The following is a 17,051-nucleotide window of genomic DNA, read 5'->3' as shown; positions in this document are numbered from 1 at the left end:
ACAAGTGCTTATTTTAAAAATAAGGGCTTATTTTTTAAGCCCAAATTTCTAGTTTTTTCTTTAATTAAGTGGTTATACAATAAGCACTTATTCAATTATTTTTTCTTCCAAAATTATCTCTAGTTGAATTTTAAAATATCACTTAAAAAATTATCCCTAGTTGAACTTTATAAAAGTACTTTTATCAATGTTTTTGAACCATCGTTGACTCAAACGGTCGGATTGTTTGGATTGGAAATCGGTCACTTGAATGGTTTCGGATTTACCTCAAATCGTCATTTGATGAAAAACATTGAAAAAGTCAAAAAACCGTCGACTCGGCTGGTCGAACCGTTAACCCGTTCGACCCGGGCAACGGTTAGCGGTTTGGTATTTTATAAATTTTGTTTTTTTAATTTTAAAATAAAAATAAAACAAAAAATAAAATGCCAAAATCCAAATATATCCTAACATCTAACCTTCGAAAGTCTTGCCTCTTAGGGTTTTGTTTTCCCAAACCCAAAACCAAAAGCCTCTTGCGGTCTTGCCCCCTTCAAGCATTCACCTCAGACGACGGTGGTGATACACTGGCATTGCCCTTCCCAAAATCCGAGCAAGCACCCCTGGCGACCAAAGTTGCATTGGCAGCCGGCGACTAAAGCTTCGATTTTCGAGTCTTTCATTCTTTCTCAATTGCATCTTGAAAGGAATGGCTCCGGCGACTATCTTCGCTGCGGCTGCCAGCGACCACTGTGGACTCCAATCTCTGGCGACTATCTTCACTGTGGCTGCCGGTGACCACTATGATTTTTTAAGTAACTAAGTGAGCCGGCAACCACTTTCAGTTAAAAACCCCCATTATTCAGTTCAGAACTTTAGATTTCAATTCTTATATCTCATTTGGACATTTCAATGATTTTTAATTAACTCTTTCTGTTTTTTTTTTTTTTGCAATTCTATGATTTTTCAAGGAACCGGACCACCATTTGCACCGGTGACCACTCCATTCGAGCCGAGAGCCACTGTTGAGGCATTCCCTATTTTTCAATTTTGATTTGAAGCTTAAACTAGTATATTTCTTTCTTATTTGAACTTTTGAAGCTTAAAGCCTTAAAATTTGGATTTTGATATTTTATATAATGCATCTTGCATTGTTGGTACTTGATATTAATAATTCTAAAACAGCGTAGAGAAACAAGATTTTTTTTTTGTCGCACTTAGTTGGCATACTCTATAAAATTCTCGGCTGTAAAATTTCTCAGTCAAAAATGCAATGAGACTCTTTAGGTGCTTTTCTGAAATCTGATTATGTCATGTCAGGTATGACTGGGATGCTGCAACAACAGCTGGTTTTCTACGGAAATATAATCTTTCAGGTAACCCTCAACTTCCCACTTTATTACACATTGGTTGTTCTGTTTATATAATTAAGTTCAATTGGATTAACTGTTTTTATTTTTCAGATCTAAAAGAACTGTTTTTATTTTACTAGAATTGGCTATAATTATTTGAACTTTATATTTTCTTTTGTCAGTCATTTTCAGATCTGTTCGGGTAAGAGTTATGTTGCTGAATGAAGTATTTACTCTTTCTGCTGCCTAAAATTGTAGCCTTGGTGTAATGACTGCCTGATGTGTTGGCTTGTAGACTTTATTAGGAAATGCTGAACCATTAACTTGTTTAAGCCTTTTGTTCCTTATTTTGTTTTTACCTCTTCTCTTCATTGTATTAAACAAAAAACAAGCAGCTCATAACTTTTTTGATTGGAATTTTCTTTTTGTAAAGCTATAAAAAGTTATATCTGGGAATGAGTATAGGTTCAGATCTGGTTATCCTTGTACAGATTTTCGTTGTACAGGGCTTTGTACATTTTGAATATTTTTAATGAAATAAAAAAAAACATTGGATGCTGGTATTTTCTGTATTTTTTGGAATTTTTTTCTATATTTTTTGGAATTTTTTCTATATTCTTTGGAAATTTCTGTATTTTATTATTAAAATATTTAGATATTTTTATGTTTTCATATGTTGTTCTTTTTTCCTTTATTTTTCTGTGTATTTTCTGTATTTTATTTATTTTTATGGTATTTTTTATTATATATAAATATTTTTTCTTTTTTAATTTATTTATGATGTCATGGGTCGAACCGTTTGACCCGGACGGTTGAACCGCCAAACTAGAAAACAGTGCCCAGAACAGTTTCGTTTCTGGGTCGGTTTTTAAAACCTTAACTTTTATGAAAGCACTTTTAGGAAATCATTTTTATAAAAGTGCTTTTATGAAAGCACTTTTATAAAAGTACTTTTATGAAAACACTTAAGAAAGTACTTTAAAAAAGTGATTTCAAAGGGTATATTTTGAAAACTTGAAAAAAAATGAAGGACAAAATAGTCACAAATGCCTATTAGAGAAAAAGACTACCAAACACCTAATATAAAAATAAGTGCTTATTTCAAAAAATAAACACTTGAAAGTTGGGTGCCAAATGCAAATAAATGCTTATTGGAATAAACACTTGTTTTTAAGCACTTATTTTTAACTTAAGCACTCCCAAACATGGCCTTAGTAGATGATTTGGAACCAAAATCAGATTGGAAAGTAGAAAAAGCTTCTGAATGTTTGTTGCAATGCCTCGAGACTATTGAGTTTAGAGATTTTTCGGGTTCTACATAGGGCTGTTCACAAATAAATTCAAACTGACCAACCCGGCCCGACCAAACCTGATTTGGCCGGTTTTTCTTCACCACCGGTCGGTTTCGGTTTGGAAAGATGGGTAAACCAATAATTCGGTTCGGTTTCAGTTTTCACACATGAGAACCGAACCGAGTTATCTATAAATATATTCTCACTGAAATATTATATATAATATGTATATTCAGTTTTAAATATATATATATATATATATATATATATATATTGGTTTTAAATATATATTTCTGAAATGTATATTTCAGTTTTGAATATATTTCCAGAAAATGTATTCTGAAATATTATATATAATATGTATATTTCCGAAATCTATCTATCTATCTATCTGTCTATCTATCTATCTATCTATCTATCTATCTATCTATCTATCTATCTATCTATATATATATATATATATATATATATATATATATATATATATACTGTGTGCGTGTGTGTGTGTGTAAAGCTGAAATATATATTTCGGAAATGTATATATTTAAATCAAAACTGACCCAAACTGATCCAAACCGACCTAAACCGGCTAAATCGGTTTTGCTTAATAGAGGGTTGGTTTCGGTTTAATCTTAACGTAACCCGGCCAGGTCGGGTCAATTGAAAAAAAACTAGTAAACCGACCCAATCCGACCCATAACAGCCCTAGTTCTACATTCGAAATAGAACTTAATAGAATATTTTTTGATGAAAGGAGAGGTCTTGAAAGAGCTGATTATTATTCCTAAAAAAATTCATTTTTGATGCTTTTAAGCAGACTATAGAGTTGACAAAGAAATTACAAAGGCTACCGAGAGCTTCAAAACACGGTGTCATCAATTACTTCTGAAATGTTTGGGTAATTTTTGTAGAAATCATGGAATGCTTGAAGTAGATACTTAGAGTAACTTACTCTTGCTTATTTCGTTGAAATCAATTTCTGAAAAGCATAACCATAATAAAGTTGTAGAATGTTGAATCATATGGAATCATTTGTAGATTAGTGTTTTTGATATATATCAAAAATTTAAAATTATATTTATCCATATAAGCCATATATATATATATATATATATATATATATATATATATAAGTAAATACATTAATTAAAGGAGATGCAAATGCTGATTAGCCTACATGTTATGTTTGATTATTACTTACATCTAGGGGGCGTTCTTTTTCTGGATTTTGAGAGGGGGAAAGTTGGTCAATGGGATTTGATTTCCATTGATCAAAAATCCTATGTTCTTTTTTCAGATTTATGTGAGAATCAGGGAAAGTTTATTTTCCTGGGTATACCCATCTTCTAGGTGGGTAAATAACTTTCCTAATTTGAGGGAAAGTTACCAACACTTGAAAGGGACAAAAATGCCCCTTGTAATAATGGATTTTTATAGATAAAATGGTCATTATCTTATTTACATGGAAAATAAAATAACATGGTAAATGCACTTACCCAGGTAAATCTTTCATAAGAAACAATTACCTAGGTAAGTGCATTTATCCGGATAAATAACTTACCAAAATGTGAACGGAGGCCCATAATGGAAAGTTAAAAAAGTTTCTTAAGCGCGTTTTAAAATGCATGAATAAATCTTATAATTACTTGTTTAAAGAAAGTTCTCATCGAAGGAAGAAACAAGCAAATAATTATACTCAAAAGCTCAACCAATTGGCCAAATAATTACTTGTTGAAGAATGCAGATGCCATGGAATATACTCAAAAGCTCAACCAATTGGCCAAATCCAAGGGTACCTCCAATCCTATTGCCTCAGCCAACATGTCTTTGAGGCATCCTCACTTCTGTACTCAAAAATGCTCTCCCTATCTTCGTTTACTCTACCACCACACCAAGTCCACCACCCATAACCATGACCAAGTCTTGTATGCACCCTAGTCTCCCTTTTATATCCCTATCAGATAGCTTTGGGCTGAGCTAATGGTGACCATTTCCAGCCCAACCTTGACTGGACCACAAGTTTTTAGGTTGAGGCCTGGTCCAACACTTTTAAATCAGGGCCCATTTAGCAAGTCTTTCCGTGTCGTCTTCCGTCTGTTTACAAGATTGAAAGATCGATTTTCAGTCTATTTCCGTTGGTTCATGGAAGATCTAGCCTTCAAAAGCCGAAGCACCGAAAATACGGAAGAAACCCATTTTGGGCTGATTTCAAGAAGCTTCAATCCTAACTTCCGGGATTTTACGCCCTCTCGGAGCTTCCCCATACATGTGCCAATACTCACAAGCGAACTAAAAGGAATAGTAGCCTCTCGAGAAAAAACCCCCAAAACCCTCACTCACACACACACCTAGTTCTCTCTCAGGTCACAACTCTCGCAGGTTCGATCCTCCGCTTCTCCCTCCTTCTCCTCCTGCTCCATCGTCGCCATCCTTTGTCTCCCCTATTTCTCTCTCTTCTGTCGTCACCTCCACTGCACCCTATTCCACTGATTTCCCCGGAGATTACAAATCATTCGATGCTAGGTTTTACTCGTGACAATGGTCGTCTATCATTTGGTTGGTGGTTTGTGTAGATACAGCTCGCATCCCAATATGGATTGTTAGGGTTTTTTTGTTTCATCTTTTCTAGTTTGTATAAATATATTTCAGATCAATTCCATTTTCTTGTTAGTCAAATTGTTTTTTGTTTGTGTTCTCTATGGTTTAATGTGAATGCATTCTTCCATTTTGTTATACATAATGTGAAACACATCCGTCCCACTTTGTTGTGCAGTGAATGGATTAAAGTGAGTATGGTAGTATGGTCTATGGCTTGATATGGGAATCACTGATTTTTTTGTGTTTATATTCATCTGTAATGTTCTGAGAAAATGAATATCGATCTATGAGCTTGTGATGCAAGAGAGGGCACCAATTACTCGTGTGAAAAGTCAACTCTGGTTACCATGAGATGGAAAGCTTTTGGCTTAAGATTTGTAGACACAGAGGAGACTACACAAGAGAGATCATAATTCATTTTATGCAAGTCGTTTTAGGTAGAGCCTATAGTCCTGTATACGGTTTTCTTATCTTGGTATAACTGCTGTATATTAGAAGCATCTTTCTTATTCTTTTATTTTCATTTTCTTCACATGTCATATGACTTCTTGTATTATTACACTACTCCCCCTTCATATGATGATTGAGGGTTCTATCACTTCATCCAAATGAGATTGGGACTGCTAGATTGGTGGGACATAAAAAGAAGAAACACTAATCGGTTGAACAGGTCGAACCGGTTGAATAGGTCGAACCGTGACTTGAACACTTAACCAGTTTGGTCATACCCCTAAAACCATCTATATATATATATTAAACAAAGCGGTCAAGAAATTCTCCTTTTTTAAATTTTTTATTTTTTTTATTCCATGTCATTTTTGAAACAACCAATGAGATGCACTTTCCCAATAACCTAAATAATCTCTTCTCCTAAAATTTCTCCTCAACTATCTACCCCACTTTCCCCAAAATTATCTCTAATTCATATTTATCTTCTAAATTATCTCTAATTCCTATTTATCTCCAAAATTATCTCTAAATTAGTAGAGAGTTTCTCTTCTAAATTATCTCTAATTCCTATTTATCATCTCCCCTATTTTTTTTATCTATATCTATCTAAAGATAGTTTGGATAAAAAAAATTAAAGAATTATTTAAATATTCTAAAAAAATTATATAATAACTTTAAAATATTTATTAAAAACACAAAAATAATTTTATATTTTTACAAAGTATATCACTATTTAAATTATGTACTAACAACTTAAATTATGTATTTTCGGATTATTAATTTAAATGTTTTTCAAATATTTAATAATATGTAATAGCTTTAAATAAATAAATTTCAAATAACAAAAAAATTTAAATATTTAAATAACTAAATATTTATCATAACTAGATTTTAAATAGTTAAATAACTAATTTATGTAATAAATTAAAAAAATCTTCAAAGTAAAAAAATAATTATAACATAATATTGAAATTAATATTAATTTAATATTTTTACATAGTATCGTAAATAACTAATTTCACTTATATCAAATAATAATACGAGAAAATAACTTTCAAAAAAAAAAATTATTAATAATAATTTTAAACTCTTAATCTGTATTTATTATATAATTATATATACTAAAATTAATATTTATGGTATTTCAGCAATTATTTATTGTTTTTTATTATAAATGTATTTTCAATGATTATGTATAAATTTATTTTGTTTTGTTATTTAACAGAAAACTTTCAATAATTATTTGAGATTAAACTACTGTTATTGAAATTTTTAAATTTAATATATTGTACTTATTGTATTTATCGTATTTTTGTTATAACTTATTGATTACTATTTATTTGAGATTAAACTATTATTTGAGATTATACTATTTATTAACTAAGTTAATATATTTTTAGTACTTATTGTATTTTTTGATTATCATTATATTTTCAATAATTGTGTATTTTCGCTATAAATTTTCAATAATTATTAGAGATTAAACTATTGTTATTTATCAGAGATGAGACTATTAATTTAGTTGAAATTATGAGTGTTCATTAGTTGGTTCGATTCGGTCGTAGGCTATTTGGCCAACCAAATTGACTTGGTCAAGTTGGGGAGTTGGTCAACTGAAACCGACTGACCTTTTGTAAAAACTGGCTCACTCAAGTTGTATTGGTTTGGGTCGATTTTTTGGTTTGGTTAGTGGGTTCAAAAGATTTAGACTTAAAAGTTACAGTGCAATTATTAAAAAATAAATTTAAAAATTAGATTTATGATATAAAACATTTTAGACTAAGAAATATGGGAAATTTCTCCTTTTCCATATTAAAATTTATATTTAAAATATAAAATGTTAATACATATCCATAGTTAGGTCATTCGATTTTAGTTGGTTTACAAATGGTCAAAGTGAAATTGATCCAACTTGGTCAAATTGGAAAGTTTTTGAACCAAAGCCGACCTAAAATACTAGAAAACCGACCAACTTGGGTTGAGTTGATTGGGTTGGTTAGTTTCATTAGTTTGCTGAATAAACCTAACTGAAATTAATTATTGTTATTTTTGTATTATAAAACATTTATTAAAAGTAGTATATAAAATATGAATAATTATTAATTATTTAAAAAGTTGAAAATATAAAACAATTGTACTCTTATGAGTTCACATCTGCACCTCACAAGGGGGTGCCCCAGAACGTCCCATAGCATATCCCCGTCGTTTATTGGGAACATCTCCCGATGATGACATCATCGGTTCTGGTACTATCATCGGGAGATGTTCCCAGTACACGGTGGAGATGTGCTGTGGAGCATTGTGGGGTGCCCCCTTGTGGGGCGCAGATTTGAATTCTACTCTTATGTGTTTCTATTAGCGTCATTTACTATAACACACCTTATAGTTTTATATATTTACTTAAATCTATCTTATAGTTTTCATTTTACTAAAATATCCCAAATATAGCCAATAGAGTGGTTGCCCGTGTCTTATTAAAGAGTGTTTGTTTTTGCCATTAGGCCCATGATTTTTTATTCCAAAAATATCCTTAACACTTTTTTTGTACATAAAACAAAACTGACCAAATATACCCAATAGAGTGGTTGCCCGTGTCTTATTAAGGGCAAAAATGGTATTTAATTTTTATTTTCATTTGATTAAATTTATTTAAATGAGCATTAGGGTCAACATTGTCATTTTACACTGTCATCTAATGGAATATTGATTAAATCCATTGCAAATTATAAATGGCGTTTTAGTAAAATACTAAATATATGGTAGATCTTAGTAAATCCATGAAACTATAAAGGTATTTTAGTAAGTGACCATTTCTATTATTTAACTTTCACTTAATAATGATGCACGGGTCCCTGCTAGTTCTATCTAAAACTAAAAAGCCATAAAAAATCGTCCACCCAACCGGTTCAACCTGGGAACCGGTGACCTAGTCCTGATTTTGAACAACTGGTCGATTTTATTTCAACCCCATTTTGTATCCATCCTACCACAAAAAGACAAACAAAACCCAAATTACATCATACTCGACCCAAACCCAGAAAACAAAAACAAGATGACAAAAGGAAAGATAAAAAATCAACCCCAAGCCAAAACCCTCGTTGGTCCTCTCTATAAGTCTTCAAAGAAACCCTCCACCATTCACTGCCACCTCCAGCAGAAATCGCTGTCGACCGTTGCCTCCAGCCTCAGGTATTATTTTTCTCTCCTCCTCCTCCTCCTTCTTCTTCACCAATGGTGGTCTATTCATCGTCGTTCTCTAATCGGTGGTCTGTTCACCGGCAGAAGGCGGTTCCTCCTCCTCCTCCCCACATTGTAATTTGTAAGTTTGTAATTGTTACTAGTAACAATTACTAACAAAGAAATCCGAAATCTGTCTAGACTCTAAACTTTCGATTTAGAACTCTGTTTTTTACTATTTAATTCACTAACCAGTTTAGTTTAATTTTTAATGTTTATAGGATTGCAGCTTGCTTCAATTCGGATTATTCATTCTTCAAAACTCGGCCAAGATCTGTTGCATCCTTGTAGGTTAGCCTAAAAGTCTACTTAGAGAAATAAATTTTTAATTTTCTATTTAATAATTTCTAAATTTTGTTCTGAATTACAGCTGAAAACTTCAATTAGTAGGATGGTAACGGGGTGGGTTCAGGGAGGGTTTTGTAAATTGTAGACCCTATCCGCCTCTCTAAACTTTCCAACCCGTATCCGCCCCAAAACATGTAACTAGTTGGATTTTGAGAATCCAAACCCTATTTTCCTCCCTAAACCTCATGATGAGGGGTGATTTGGCCCTCCATTACATGATGACATGTGGCACTTCAAAACAGTCAGGCGACATGTCAGCACTACGTACGTAAACCTTGAGAGCTTCTTGGACACCTCACACCCACCTTGATGACCTCGACACCACCTCAACATATCGAACTGCAAGCGACCTAGCAAGACATCAGGTCGGCATAAGAGGTGACCTGCTTCTATCGACCTGACCCGAGTTCAGTTAGCGACCTGCCTGACATGTCGGATGACCTCCTACACGAGTGGGTTATTGTCTCCGACTTCCTTGGGATCACGCCGTCACGTTGGAAGAGCCAGTTATAACCCCGTCCACTTAAGACACGACTGGATAGACACTACCTGCTTACGCAGTGTCCATCTTTGGGCATGAAACCACCTCCAAACCAGATGGCCCGGAGAATTTGGAAACACTTTGTGAGCCTCACAACAAGTAGCCTATATAAAGGCATCCCCATTCACAGAAAAGGTACGCACGATTTAGTTCTCACACACTCTAGCTCTCTAGCTTTCTTGCCATTAAACATCAGTTCGTTGACTTAAGCATTGGAGTGCCCACCCCGGGTAAAGTAACCTGGACACTTTGATCACTTTTCTCTTGCAGCAAGATCAAGTGACCTACAAAATCTGACGTTTGAGCTGTCATGGCCTAAGGACTTTAAGGCCCGTCACTCTGGGCCAAAGGCTCTGGGCCTAAGGACTTTAAGGCCCGTCACACTTGCATTCAAATGGGGAACCAACTAGACCAGTCACTCTGGGCCAAAGGCTTTGCGACGAGCTACTCCCTTCACCGAATTGGCCTTAACTCAGAAGTGGGGGGCAATTAATGAGGGCGATTTGGCCCTCCAGTGACGTGATGACATGTTGTCATGGTCTGACACAGGCTTAGCCTTGCCTACGCTTGGCGGGCTTACGTTAAGGGACACCATCGTCATTATTGCCTGTAAGATTTTTGGGAGAATTGATGTCATCTTCAGGCAGATCTCTAAAAGCTTAACGTACTCTTTGAGGAGGGGTGGTCGACTTCCTTGGGTGCCTAACCTTGGCACTCCTAGACCATCATCCCTTGCGGGGCGGCCCTGGTTAATGGCTAGCATGGCTAACAGGGGTGGGCGCACACATGCTCAAGGGGACAGTGCACTACCGACACTCAAGGGAGGCTTGGCATGCGGGCCTGGCCTAAGTATGACCCTTCACCACGCCAGCCCCTTGCCCAAGCTGAATGAGCTATCCCATTGCCCATAGCGCACGGGTGTGTTCCGACCCAGCGGTTGCCTATTAACATGGCACACATGTGCCCATCATCATCGGCATACAGGAGTCCCTTCACATTGGCGCCCAATTGCCTCTCATCATGGCCATCCCCCTTTAGCACGTAAGCAGCACCTCCCATGGATCGACCAGAGCTAGTAGAGAGCCTCGGGCATGCGAACTGAGGTCACGATCCAGTGCTACTGAACTTGGTGGAGCCATTACATCGGGCAACTCCTAGCCCCAAGCACACATAAGGCTTGTCCTGGCCTGCCTTGGCCTGGATGCCGCATGAGTTTCTTCCACTGTAGATCTACCCCCGTGACAATGTGACACCTCAAAATAGTCAAACGACATCTTAGCACCACTTAAGTAAACCTCGGGAGTGCCTCGGACACCTCACACCTGCCCTAACGACCTCGAAAAACCGAATTACGAATGGCCCGGCAAGACATCAAGTTGGCATAAGATGCGACCTGCTTCCGTTGACCTGAAAGTTCATCTAGCAACCTGCCTATCATGTTGAGCGACCTCCTCCACAAGCGGGTTATCATCACTGACTTTCCTGGGATCACGACACCATGTTGAAAGAGCTAGTTATCACCCCACCCACTTCGGACGTAACTGGATAGACACTACCCACTTACGCGGAGTCCATCTTTGGGCATAAATCCACCTCTAAACCAGACGAGATGGAGATCTTGGACATGCTTTGTGAGCTTCAGGATAGTTAGCCTCTATAAAGGCATCCCCGTTCACAGAAAAGGTACATGTGATTTAGCTCTCACACACTCTAGCTCTCTAGCTTTCTTGCTATCAAACATCAACTCGCTAACTTAAGCATCGGAGTACCCACCCTGGGTAAAGCAACCTGGACACTCTGATCAGTTCTCTCTTGCAGCTCGATCAAGTGACCTACCAGTCTGACGTCTGAACTATGTGCCAATAGGGAGCGTCAGATCACACTACATCACCTTCCAACCCATATTCCCCCCCAAACCATAGCGGGTTGGATTTTGAGAATCCAAACCCTCCCCACACATGAAAGTGCAAAACCCTCCCTGCATTCAAGGGTAGGGGTGGGTTGGATTTAAAGTCCACATCTAATTTCTTATTATTTTTTGTCATATATAAGCAATAAATAAGTAAAATAGCACAAATAAACATCAATGTTTCTATTTATCTGATTAAGACATGTAAAAAGCACATAAACTAACAATTATCCTTCACATAAAATTTAACATATTGTTAAATTCAACACATATTACATAAAAGTTTATATGCTTTCCAACAATATGTGGGTTGGGGAGGATCGGGTTTAGCCTAATAATGGGTTGTAGAATCCCAAAACCCATATCTGCCCCAAAACCCGTCATTTAAGAAAAAAACCCACCCCATCAAGGAGGGTAGGGGCAGTACCCATCGGGTAGGGTAGAAATTGACATCCCTATCAATTAGGGGTACAACTTGGGCGGGCCCAACCCGAGCTTGAAACGGTCCAACCCAAAATTTTACACGGGCCGGGCTTGGATTTCCAATCCTTAGGTCGGGCTCAGGCCCAACAAGTCGGGCTTTTTAGTTTATCGGGCCAGGCCCAGTCCATGTCACCATGCCTCTCCTTTCTCCAGTACCCCCACCCATTCTCCTTGCACGGGCTTTGTTAAGCGAAAACTAAACAACATAAATACATAAACGTATATAATTGTTTTATATTTTTAATTTTTAATAACCAATTTGGCCAAACTCAACCCAAGTTGGTTGGTTTTCTAGTATTTTCAATTGGCTTTGGTTTGGGAATTTTCCAACCCGACCAAGTTAAGTTGGTTTCAGTTTGACCATTTGTAAACCGACCAAAACTGAACAGACCTGACCATAGATGTATATTAATATTTTATGTTTTAAATATGATTTTTTTTTCAAAATGGGAAAGTGGGAAATTCCCATATTTCTTAGTCTAAAATATTTTATATCGTAAATTTATTTTTAATAATATTATTTTAATTTATTACATTTAAATTTATTTTTTTTAAGTTTAAATCTTTTGAACAAACAAACCAACCTGAAAACATACCCAAACTGATACAACCCGAGTTGGCAGGTTTTCACTAATTGCTAGTTAGTTTTGGGTGACAAACTCTTGACCTAACCAAGTCGATTTGGTTGGCAAAACAGTGCCTACAACTGAACTAAACCAATCATTTAGTACTCCTAATTTAAGATAAATTAATAGTCTAATCTCTAATAATAACAATAGTTTAATCTCCAATAATTATTGAAAATTTATAACAAAAACTAGTGAGGACCCGTGTGATGCACAAAAAAAATCCATTAATTCAGCATTTTATTTGTATTTAAAAATATACAATAATTCATTAGCATATCAACAATTATTCATTAATTATACAAACATTTTTCAAAATACAATAATTTTCTGAAATTACACTAAATTATACTAAGATTTTTCAAAATTCCAATAACCAATTTCTTTTAATATTTTTAATAACAATAAAATATTAATATAAAATAATTAAAAATATTAATCACTAAAATATTAAAATTATTGAAATTTATAATTTAAAATACAAATAATTAATTTGAAACTTCAAATAATTAATTTGTTCTAATATTTTCAGTAATATTAAAAAATATTAATATGAAATAATTAAAAATATTAATTACTACATTATCAAAAATATTAAAAGTAACTAAAACTTAAAAATATTAAAATACACTAAGACCACCCCCACCCTTTTTGAAAAAGACTAAGACCACCCCTATTAAAGTTATTTTAACCTTAAAAGGTTAAAATACACTAGGATTGGGGACTGTTTAGTTTTTTGTCAACGTTTGGATGATTAATAAAGAAAATTAGATGGCATTCGAAGGGCAATTTTGACTTTTCAAATGTCACTTAATGGCTGATTAATGGACTGGTTAACGACAGGTACTGGATTGTCACATTTTGAAAGTTCGGATGTTGGATTATCACATTTTAAAGTTCAGGGACCAAATTATCACTTGAGCCAAAGTACATGATGCTAACTCAAAATCATCACAATATATTGTATCATCAAACAAATGAAAAATAACTTTGATACCGGTTGATTGGTGTCAGTTTTTTAGGTAGAATTCCTTGTTGACATCATAGTCTGAGTTATATTGAACCTGATGCTGCGCAATCCGGGCACTCCTAGCTAGCAGCTGACTGGCTCCTCGCTGGCGACGGACGGTACCTGAGAAGAAGACGGTGAAGGATTCCCGGGGGACTTGCCCGATGGGAATACTCTGATGCTTAAGTTAGAACGCTGGAGAAAGCAGTAAAGAGTGCAAAGAAGGCTAAGAGTGTAGGTCGCGCTAGATCACTGAGTTAGCTCGAGAGAAAGTTCGAGTAAGTTCAAGATATTCAAGATAAGATAAGATACTCAAGATATTCGAGAGCGCTTTTCCCTTCAACTAGGGGGCTCTTAAATATGAGCATTCTTGTCAAATCGGGCGTAACCGCCACTGAACCTCTGTCGCAACTGTTATTTGCCTGGGCTGCGCAGGTAACCGTTGTAGAGTACTACCCAATCGGATGAGTGACACGTCCCGGATAGACAGACACACCACCATCTGATGAGAGATGTGGGTGTAGTCTGTCAGGCTGGCAGGGACTGCACCGTTAGTTAGGAGACGTGGCACAGTCTGACGGGTACGGTTTTGTCAGATAGAAGCTTCCTGAAAACATCGCGTCACTTAGTAGTGAGCTGCCTTGTAGCATACTATCCTGTCGCGAGCTACCTTGTAGCGAGCTCCTGAGGGTACTGCGAGGTGATTCTTCTTGAAGTGGCCCTTGAGGCAGTTTTTCTGCCTAAGTATTGGAGCGAGCTGGTTATCCTAGCTCACGAGCTGGGATAGACTTGTCTTGGAGTATTCCCTTTCAGTACATCGGGGGTCCTCGAGCTTGCGCTATAGCGAGCTCACCCTATGGCGAGTTGTGATGTAGAGAGCTGTCTTGCAGGCTCGTTACTTAGTCGCGGTCAGGCTGTGGTGCTGAGCTGTTACTTGTGCTGAGTCACGTCCATGTGTCACCGTCTCAAGGGGTCGGGTCAAATCACTCTCCATCAATTGCCCCCACTCCTCGGGCTAAGGGTGCTACCTTAGCGTGAAGAGTTCATGAAGTGTGACGGGTGGATTTGACCCGAAGTTCAAACTTGATTGACTGATCGCATTAAATGTGTGCACAAAAGTCAGGGGATTTTTTACTTTTCAAATTCCGAAGCGGCTCTTAACTCTGGATGTCGTGCAACCGTCATTACCTCAATCATGGGAGACGTGCAGCCAGTCACATTTCGGTTTCAGAAGACGTGTGGTCAGTTTGACTGCGAACCGTCAGATTTGTCTCAATCCGAGCCGTCGATTTGAGGGAACAATGGCTATAAATGGGAGGGCCCCATGCCTCATTTCTTTTACGCTAACTTGCCTTGCCTTCGGATCCTGAGGTCGCGTCTTCATCTAGCTGCCCGAGCTCTTCTTCTGCTCATACCGTCTTTTCGGTTCATTTCTTCCCTGGTGAGTCTTATCATTTTGTCAGTATGTCTGGGTATCTGTACCACGTCTTTTCCCGGGGTGATGACCAGGATGACACCCCCTCGAGCTCAGGGTAGCTTGGGGGCAGGCTCCGGAAGCTCGGGAGGCCTTCGGCGAGATGGCTTCCAACTCTCGGGGCAGGGAGCTCGATAGCTTTGGTCCTTCCTCCATGTCGATGGAGAGACTTAGGTCCTTAATCCTTCAATTTAACCTCCCCAGAGACCTTGTCTAAAGTCTCCCTTCTGGAAACTATCCATGGGAGCATGGTCCCAATGAGATAGTGATTTTCTAGGAGCAGCTCATCGTTGGCCTCCGTCTTCCTCTGCACCCTCTGATAGTGGAGGTTTTGAATCACTTCAACGTTACTATTGACTAGCTTCACCCATCCGAAATGTAGTTGGGACTATGTCTTTGTTTTATGAGTACTGTCTTCCCCTTAATCTTAACATCCTTTCCACCATTCTGTGCATTAAGAATACTTCTCCTAGAGCGCCTCCAGAAAGGCGTTCCTACTATTTTTCTCCCCGCCGCTGCTTCAAGCTCTTATACGAGCTGCCGAACATGATCCCAGCCTAGAAGCGAGACTATTTTGTAGTTTGCAACCCCGGAGGGTGGCCCTTCCCAAATCACTGGAGGGCCTCCATCTAGGATTCAGGGGTTGAGTTGGACCCTGAAGTTCGGAAAACACTGCAATCCTGGGCAGCAGTTGGCTTCTATTGGTCGGACTACTTGACCAAGGAAAAGCTCGCGCAGGCTGGCCTGAGCCCGGGTAGGTTGCCTTTTCGGTCGTGTAGTGCCTTGTAAATTTTTTTTTTTACTAGACTAATACCTTGTGATTTTTTGGCAGCCATCATGTCTGGTGTAGACGCACGCCGCCTTCTATCCATCAACCAGAAGCTTAAGGCAAAGAGGTTGCGTCCTGACCGAGCTTCCACTTCTGGGGGTGCTGAGTTCGAGTCTGCTGACCTGGCCTTCGCTTCTCAACCACCTGAGGTTCCACCGGTTCCATTCAAGGGAGTTGCCACGGAAGGTGGCACAGAAGAGCCCGAGCTCCCGGCGCAAGGGCAGTTTCCTTCGTTTGGGCCATCCCGCCCATTCCCCTTCCCGTAATTCCCTACCGGGAACTGGGAGGGTGTTAACGACTACATTGTGGCTGCACGAAAGAGCCGAAGGGCGATCTTCCACGAGGAGGTCACCAGCTGGGGAGAGATTGACCCCAAGGAGCTCGCTAGGTTTGCCCCCGCTCACTGCATGGTGGTAAGTGTCCTTTCTCTTCTTTCTTTTCTCTCCTTTTCTCTTTTCTGACCTTAGTCTCTTGTTGGCAGGTGAACTCCGCCATCCACGCCATGGCCCTCCAGACCAACATCCACTCCGGCGATGCTCGTGCTCAGAGGTCAACCGTGTAGAAGCTCCAGGATGAGCTCGACAGGGCCCGAGGTGAAGTCCTTCAGGCTCAAAAGGGGAGCGAGACCCAGGAACTGCTCATCCGGGACCATGAGGCGCAGATCGCCCGGCTATCTGAGGAGAGCGCTTGCTACCGGGAGGAGTCGTCGAGGGTGGCAGCGGAGAAGGAGCTTCTTCGCCAATAGGTTCAAGACTTGGAGTCCATGCATCAGGACCGAACTCGGAACTTCGACACCATGGTGGAGGCCGAGCGGGCTAAGGCAGTGTGGGACTTTAAGGACTCCCAGGAGTACCACGACCTCCAAGTGGAAACCATGAAGGGTCTGGATCCTGAGACGGCGAACCTGGCGGAGGAGGAAGAGCC

Source organism: Nelumbo nucifera, chromosome 1, assembly GCF_055504915.1.
Source record: "Nelumbo nucifera cultivar China Antique chromosome 1, China Antique-T2T, whole genome shotgun sequence".
Taxonomy (NCBI): Eukaryota; Viridiplantae; Streptophyta; class Magnoliopsida; order Proteales; family Nelumbonaceae; genus Nelumbo; species Nelumbo nucifera.
The sequence above is the reverse complement of the archived record's forward strand: the minus strand, read 5'-3'. Positions refer to the sequence as shown.